This window comes from Pituophis catenifer, unplaced genomic scaffold, assembly GCF_029215685.1.
Source record: "Pituophis catenifer annectens isolate HBS135680 unplaced genomic scaffold, rPitCat1.0.hap2 SCAF_1, whole genome shotgun sequence".
Lineage (NCBI taxonomy): Eukaryota > Metazoa > Chordata > Lepidosauria > Squamata > Colubridae > Pituophis > Pituophis catenifer.
Genome location: NW_027256881.1, coordinates 101,298,611 through 101,307,778, shown reverse-complemented (window position 1 = coordinate 101,307,778; position 9,168 = coordinate 101,298,611). Strand labels below are relative to the sequence as shown.

The following is a 9,168-nucleotide window of genomic DNA, read 5'->3' as shown; positions in this document are numbered from 1 at the left end:
TAACCTTGTTGCTCGTATACGATTTTTATTAACTGTTTCCTAATATGATTTGATTGCTTATTTGTACCCTATGACTATCATTAAGTGTTGTACCTTATGATTCTTGACGAATGTATCTTTTCTTTCATGTAAAGCGAGAGCATATGCACCAAGACAAATTCCTTGTGTGTCCAATCACACCTGGCCAATAAAGAATTCTATCTGTGATTCAATACTTGTGGGGATCCTAGGGATGGCTGACAAACAGGGGAAAACATAGGACTTTCTTTTTATGCATGACATCAGCTGCAAGAATATTATATATTCAAAGATGGAAAGAGGAACATCTTTTTTATTGTTTTAAAATGTTTTTAATATTTTAATTGTAATTGTATTTTTTGAATTGTAAACCAACCAGAATCATTGAGCGAGATGGCCAGCTATAGAAACTGAATGAACAAACAAATGAACAAACGAACGAATGAAATACCCATAGTGGAGGAATGGATCTTGAAATTAATGGAACCAGCTGAGATGATCAAAGTGATCCCTTTGATCAGAGACAGTAACTTGGCTAAATTTCTTGAGGCTTGGAAAACCATTGTTAGATTTCCTACAAGAAAAGGAGAAAAATGAATTTTTGACTCTGGGATTGAGAATTAGATCTGATTTGGTTAAAGAAATATCATGAATTGTTAAGTATATGGTTATGATTTATATACAGTTGATAAATCATATATTTATATATAGTTTATATATGCATTAGATGAAATTTAAATTAAGAATGTATGAATATTATTTATTATTAACCTTAATTATCTGTATTTGAAAGGTTTTAAAATATTGATGTTATTCATTTGAATTTAGAGGAGTTTGTTATATTTTATTGTCTCTGTATTGAAGAAAGCCAGAGGTCACATTTTTATATATATCTGCTTTAATGTATGATTTTTAGTCACTCTTTAACTTTTATCCCCTTCCCTTTTTCCTTTAATGTTTGTATTTTTTTGTGTTTTATATTTATATTTACACACACACACACACACACACAAGTGTAGACAGACAGACAATTGGATAGATAATCTAAAGCACAGACAAAGGCCCTAATCTCACCAAAGGTGTTTTTTCCCAAACACTCTTAAATTGGCTAATTCAACATACTGCCTTAGCTCTTTTTTCTCCTATAGAAGTACCAAAAAATAATGTCCAGAGAACTGAATTAAGAAAAATAACATAGTTTCTATAAGTGACTATTTAGGAAAAGATAGGAAAACATTTGCACAAGAGTGCTTTGCAATATTTTTATTTTTTGGGGACATTACATAAAATGACGAAAAATTTAGGTTATGCAAACAAGTAGTTAGTAGTATCACTATAAGAATTGGGAGTCCTCGTTTTCAGTAATTTATCTTTTTAATATATACCTTGAAATTCCATAATCACATTTCAGTCTTTCCCACTAAACATTTAAAGTAAAATGAGGTCCACAGTAAGTTTTACGAAGGAGCATTTTATCCTCATTCATTAATGAAGATAATTATAAGCTGTCACTTAACTTCTTGTATATTTCATATACACAGAACTGTTCATTCTCCTCCAGTCTAAACATATACGGTATATGCACCCTACAGATAATCAGCATAATTTTCCCTCATACCTTGTGTACACTTTGAACTAAGAGTCCAAGTTTTCTATAGTGAAATCAGACTGCCATCTATGGGTGTAAGTTAAGACTTAGCAAACAACCTACCACAAGGCCATTTTTTCATACTCCAAATTATAAGATTTATAATAGGCCACGATTTTCAAATTTATTTGGATATAAACAGCATTAAATGTATTGAATTACTTCATCAACTACAGAAATTCAAATATTTAGTATATTATTTCCACTTGCATGCTGGAAATAGGAAAAATAATAAAGACAAAAATGTGGTAGAAACATTTAGATTTTGCTTTCTGCAAGTAAGCAAGATATAGAAAACAGCAGTATTCAAAAAGTTAGATTGGATATTTATTAAGAATAGTTTATATGTTACATAACCATAACTGTATTTATGCAGCAAATATTTTTCCATGCATCAGAAATATTCCTGTCAAAATATAACAATAATGTTATTGTTATATTCTGACAGGAATATAGAGTATGCCTTGGCAAATTAAAGATAAGGAACTGCTTTCATCTTGAGTTTTTACATATAAAATCAAAAATTAAATGGAGATAAAAGAGGCACGCAAGAAAGCAAGTTGTATAAAGTGTCACATTATCACTGTTAACAAAAAGAAAGTCAACAAATAGTTAAATAAAATATAATTTTAGCTTTACTCCACTTAAAAGGATGATTGCAATATACTTTGATAATTAATTTCTAAATGATCTGAGAACAATAACATGTAGCTGGGTTTTTTAAAAAACTGCACTGCAGTAAACTGGCTAGATTATACAATGGGCACTACTAGACGATTTAAAAAATAAAATGATGAAAATATCTGTATAATAACTTGTTTATAAATTAAACTTGTTAATTGAACATTATGGAAAAAAATATGCAATTTTTAAGTATAATGTTATATGTTTTTGGGTAATGAAGAATTCCATTCAGTATTATAGCCAGTCTCAAGTACAACTACCAAATCTGTGTTGAAAAATATAGGCTACAGAAACGTTGTTGGCTTTAATCAGTTTCTCCTTCAATCCCTATTGACTTGGTTCTCTTATTTAAGTCTCACAAGAGCCATGTATTCAATTTAGCTAAATTTTCCAGCTACCATTTAATTTTTAGATGCATTCTGAGACAATCTCTCTCAGTTCTAATATTTAGGTTTGGATCTTCCCTCTGCACTTCATATTATAGATTTTGTTTATTTGGTAAATAATCAACTTTACAAAAGTTGATTAAGCATTCTGGGAGGAAAAACCATCATTAACCACTATGGTTGTTATGTCAATGTAACATATGCCCTTTTAGTCACCAGCACTTTGTGGCAACACTTGTGCAAAGCACAGAACAATCCATTTGCTGGATGACTGATCAGAATTTCCAATAGAGAGAAGTATCTTTTGGAAAGGACAAAAGAAACATTTTAGAAATTTTCCAAAAAAGGGGATAATATGTAAACTAAAAATTAAAAATATATTAACAGAAAAAAATAAACATGTAGTGTCTGTATTATATAGGAAAGGAGGTTTAGAGAAAAATGAGAACAATTTGGCTTCATCATAAAATTAATATAAATAATCTCCAACCTTAGATATTTCTTTCTGAAGAATGATACAAACATTAAAAGAGAGACACTGTAATTACAAAACCAATTCATTAATCATTTTGTATCCAAGATTTAAAAATAAATTTAAACATTTTAGAAAATATTTTGTGGTCAGGGTTGTTCATATTTTAATTAAGGAGAAAAAGGGATCTCTTCCTCTTTCCAAACTATGAAGGCAGCCAAATTGCATCATTGACAATGTTTCAACTGCCGCATAGCTAGCTTCTAGATTAACTAGACTGTTACTTTCAAATGCAAAGAAGTTCTAATCTAATGAAATCTGTTCCATAACATGTAAGCTGATTCTATATATTGCAACTGAGCATACTTATGTAATTGCTAGTATAACATATATATGCTAATGCATTTTATTGGAAGACAAGATAGTCTCGTAATTTGTTAGGATAACATCTATATGCTTCTTCACATTCTGTAGAACAATTAATAAACTAAAATAATTTAACATAAAACGGATACATTTCAGAAACTATGTTTTAAAGCAACTATTGGAAATTATATAATTGTTATAAAACAATTATTGGAAATTTAGCAAAGAATTCAGTGATAGTAACTGTAGGTGCATTGTGTAAACGAAAGCTGATCTGTTACCTCTGAATCAATACAAAGTCTACTAAAAAGTATCTAAAATAATTATTTCACCTCTAATACAACAAGAGGATATAGATGATGATTCAGACTTCCAATTCCATCAGTAAAGAATATGTTAGCTTTCCATTCGATGGTATTGGAATTGCTATATTTTGTATATGATAGAGGTAAAATTTAAAATTACTTTATTAAATATATAAAATGTATATTATATTTTCTAATGAATAGATTTAAAAGATAATGCACATGAATGATATTTGTATACAACTAGGTCTGATTTTATTAGGGTGCAAGAGATAATTACTTCTTTGCAACAAGATTCTTTCACAACACAGGCAATGTTAGCAAAGTCAAATTGCATATCATTTGTGCAAGTTGCATAAAAAGAACGTGTATATAACTATATAATCATGCATAGACCCATATTTATTCTAATATTTATAATCTAATAATGTATTAAAGATAAATGACAGTTAAAGATTTGTGGGTTTTCTCCATCCCTGTTTTTTCCTTTTAGAACTATAAAACAGGGGACAGATATATGTTTTAAAAAACGTCTGTAAACTGAAGAATGAAATTTATTGTAGAAGTCTGAATCTGTCTGAAAGTGTCTATTGTCATTTTTAATGAAGGAAAACTTCTGCAGTGGTCTAACCTGGGTATTTCCTGTATAGCAGGACTGATTCACAATAATAAAATCTGTGCCTTGGTGTGCATCTTCTGTTTTACTGCCAGCCTTACTGCAACATTTTGTTGATCTGAAATAAAAGAAACTTGTAAGAGGCCAAATGGATGCTGAAGGGTGCGTGGAGTTTCTTATATTTATGGCCTATATTTGAAAAGTCTTCCTTGTGTCCTGGGAAAAGCTGACATCTTTTCCATTTATATAACTGTCTTCGTTGCATAACATCCAGCGTGCAAAGCGCACCGCTCCTTTAATTCTATATCAGTCTCTATCATCAGTATAGTCTGGACTGAGGCTGAGAAAATTGTACTTATCACTTTACCATTTAAATTGTTCCTTATTTCAGTACCTGTTTCAGAGAGATTTCAAAACAGAAGATGAGGTGTGCGCCCCACAATTTAAAACAGGGCCTTCTTAATAGTGGCACTACAGTTTGAGAATCATCTCTCTGCAACTCTTTCAGACCAACAATCAAGTAAACAATGGCCCAATCAAGAGCCATCAGTAAACAGCCCAACCAAAGAATCTCTAAGACCCACATGGACAGGCTTTCAAATGCAAAGAAGTTCTAATATAAACTGACAGAAAACAGCATTCCTTACTAGCACTGATGAGGTTACCTAGTTAGATTAATGAAATATCTGCAAGAAAACAAGCAAGCTCAGAGACCACCAAGGACCCCTCACTCTTTCAAATGTCCAGGGTATTTTATTTTTGGCAAGCTTTTATATTTCCTTCCATTCCTATATTTATGTCACCTTAGCTGGCATTTACCCATGTTTAAATTGTCTTTAAATTGTATTCTCATTTTTTCAGCATGTAATCCAATGTTTCCTAACATTCTTCTCTTAACCTCATTGGGACTTGCTTCCAGGTAGTCATGAATTGAGCTGCATATTTAGTGATTTTAAAAAATCTATGTATTATTTTGGAGTAGGAAAGCTTTATAGAAAATTACAAAACAAAGAAAGAATTGTGTTAGATAATTTTAAAAAATCTTGTGATGAGAAGGCAATATAAATACCAGAATAGTCTTTAGGGAAGAAAAAGTGATATAGAAAATGCACAGAAAGAAATTACATGGAAATATGAGAACCCAATGTAATTTGGTGTTTATAACGTATACCCTCCCCCACACACTTTAATTCAAGTTCAAAATGGATTAAATTTTAAAAAAAGGAACAGGAGAACCAAAGAGCACAGTGAAATCCAAATCTCACTAAGTAATTCCTTTGGGGAAGACACCGCCTCCCAAAAATTGCAGGAATAAATTACCAAAAAGCTTTTATTATAGAAACCTTCCTGTAAAAAGCATAGTCCAAAAGAATGAAGTTAGGTTGTAAGCAATAGAAATTAACAGTGCCAACCTTCCTAAGGCCTGCTAATATTTAGTGCCAACAGGTCCCCTAGTGGTGTAATCAAATATTGCTGAATGACACCAAATGTGATTTGGCCTCAACAACTACAGATCACAAATATTTATTATATAGTATATGGGCAAAAAACTATCAGCATTGCTAAATACAATTTCCTACTTTTTAAATTTCCATTGACTGGAATATTGGAGGAAGATAATGCATATCTTTTGTCTTCCAAACTATATGAGGAAATGTTCAAGATTAAAAATAGCCCTTCAATATTTCTAAATCTTTCATGATGCATGTAGGGCATCTGAAATAATTTCATATTAAATAATTCTCCATAAAGCAGAACTAAACTAATATTGGTTTATACATTCGGTTTACTTACTATATGCACACATTTCTAAAAAATCATTTCCACGAACTGCAAGGGAAAAAAAAGTAGCATAGCTACTTTTACATTGTTTTTTCTTAGAGGAAGAATATAGGATGCACTTATATAAGAGCTTATTATATTTTTCTTCATTTTAATCACTCGCAATGTATAAAAAGCTTGTGAATTATTATCACCAGTCCCAATTTATTTCTAACCTTTGGAATTATTGCATATCTTTAAATGCAGGTACCAACTGCATTTCATGCCTCATGCTGAGAGTAATAGGTAACTTCAGAAAACAAAGTGCCTAGATAAGAAATCAACACTCAAAGTAGTAACTGCTTAAGTTTGTTCTTAGAGGTTTCTAAGATTGAAGGCTTGAAGATTAGGACTGCCTGCTGTCTGGGGTCTCCCTTTCACTTTGCGTCCATTACACACATTCCACCCCAATGCAAGTTTTCTCTCTTCTCATGTACTGTACGTCATTATTATTTCCTAGACTTATAAAGAGCATGCAGAGAACGTTCTGTTAACAAGCCCCAAGTCGTCTTTTAGAACACCAGAGTAAGATTACTTTATTATTCTGATAAAAGCTTCATGAAAAAGATCTTTATTCATTTAGAGACATGCATGTTCTATTTCATTTTTTTGTACCAATTTCAATACAAATATGTTTATATAGATTTAACATAAACATGCCTAGTAAACGTATGTCCTTCAGTGTAGTCCTGTTTCTGCTTTTCCCAAATGTGATGAACACATTTGGGAAGACAGAGAGAAAAGCAGAGAACTAGTTGTTGCTCTATAAATGCTCAGCATTCCAAACAACTTTTCCAAGTGGCCAATCTAGTCCTAAGTACTGTTGATGTTTGCAGCACACTTCAAAGTAAGGGAGACTGCATAAATATGACTGGCATGGGATTACAAACCCAGATCCTTCATTGAGTTATGGAATGTATTTCTGCTCATCGAGGCCTATCATTTCAAGAAGCTGAGCTGAGTCATGGAAGAAAACCCTAGATTTTTAATTTAGCCATGGTGTTCTCCTAACATTTCATTTGTATGTGTGCAAATAGAATTTATACATTATTATTAATATTGGTTGAGTTCTTTTAATATTGTTTTAAGTAATGTTTGTTTTATCCAGGTTAAGGTTATGGAAAACTATTGTTATAGCCTTTATCTCTGCCTCTTTGAAAAAGTAAAAGGATTAAAGGGACACAATCTAGGGGGGAAAAACACCACCAAAATCATTTAGATGGTGTAGCTGGAGTGTCCCGATTCCCACATCCCTCTTTATCAAAGATCTCCCTTATCATTTATCAGCAATACTCACGTACACAACCCTGCCTGAGGATTCTAGCGATCGTACAGTAAGTACCAAAGCTTTGCTATCTCCACTTCGTTTGGTACGTGCAGTGTACCAAACATTATGTTTACAGTTTAATCCATATTAAACTGCACATCTCTGAAAGACAGGTAAGCAGAATTAAATCTGTGTTAATACAGATAACGTTGCATATATATGCATTCATTTCTAGGATTTAAAAATCCCTTTCCAACAATTCTGCCCCTTTTTTTTTACATTATGTCTTGATGGGAGAAATTCTAAATGAAATAGAGCACTGTATTTACATACTATATCTACCTATACATACTCTATTTACATGCATTCTACCTATTTAAACACATTAAACAATTGGAAACAAAACAAGATAAAGCAAAAAAAAAAGTATTCAGTGCTAGCCTGCATCAATATTATTAGCCTGGATTTGTTATGAGTGAGTGAATTAGTGTGTGTGTGTGTGTGTGTGTCTGTCTGTCTGTCTGTCTGTCTGTCTGTCTGTGTCTGTGTACTATACTTCATGTTCTCAACTAATGCAAATTATTATTTCAATTTTTTTATATATAACTTAAGACGGTGCACGTTTCTCTTCCTTATTCTACTTAAAAACACGCCACCAAAATACATACAATATACTGAATTCCTTCTCCCTCCCTTCGTTTGCCCAAAACACAGAATAACACACACACACATACACACACACACAAACAAACGCACGTTTCCATGTAAACAAGTTATTTACCTTTGTCTGTCTTCTTTGCATAACATTCACTGTAGGACTTAGACCCAGCTGTTTGTTTACAAACCACACAAGTCAGCACTAGGTTGTTTTGTGTTTTGTTTTCCCCTTTTTAAACCCTCCAAGAAAACTAAAATGGCAGGAAAATAAAGCACAGTGCAAATACATTCCGCCCGACATCGCGCTACCATTTAGCCCAAAGCCCCTGTTAAAAGACTGAAAACGCACGCGAGAAAACTGTGTTTACAACCCACTCGTGCTGACTTCCGCCCCCTTCCCCCACTCCCCTTTACAACCCGAAAATAGTACACCTCCGCATCCCTAAAAAATTCTGCTTTCTGGCTGACGAGAGGATCTCATTTAAGCCTTTAATCTACGCTCTGCAAGACGCGAGGATCAGAAGGAAAATAAAATCACCGACATGCCATGAAAATAAGCAGAACACCCGACAGACCTTTTATTGCCTCTATGTATTTCCCTCCCTTAGTGACAGACGTTTCATTGGTTTTCAGCCGCGGCGCAAGCTCTGTTGCGATTGGCCGAACGGGTTGAGCTTAGCTCTGTTGGTAGGGAAAAGGCTGGCGGTCAGGCCGGCCAATCGCGTCTTTTGTTTCCAGGAGAAACATGGCACGAGGAGCTATTTCGATCCTACGAGTGTGATGTCAGCGCTGGAGGCCAGGCGGGCCCGGGGAAACGCGCGGTCTTACAAAGGGGCAGAAAAAGTATAGGCAAAAAGCGAGCTGGAGCAGTTATAGAGCCCCGGTGCAAGAGACACACCTGACCGAACTCAATCGGAATGGTTAGAGG

General features: G+C 33.3%; 1 long non-coding RNA gene across 1 annotated transcript; it reads right to left on the bottom strand.

The window, feature by feature from the left end:
- Positions 1 to 420: 420 nt before the first annotated feature.
- On the bottom strand, positions 421 to 8,561 carry LOC139323932 (uncharacterized). Its single transcript, XR_011601031.1, has 3 exons — positions 8,365 to 8,561; positions 4,511 to 4,613; positions 421 to 592 (listed from the first exon to the last, which is right to left on the bottom strand). It is a non-coding gene; the product is annotated as an uncharacterized lncRNA (long non-coding RNA).
- Positions 8,562 to 9,168: the final 607 nt, after the last annotated feature.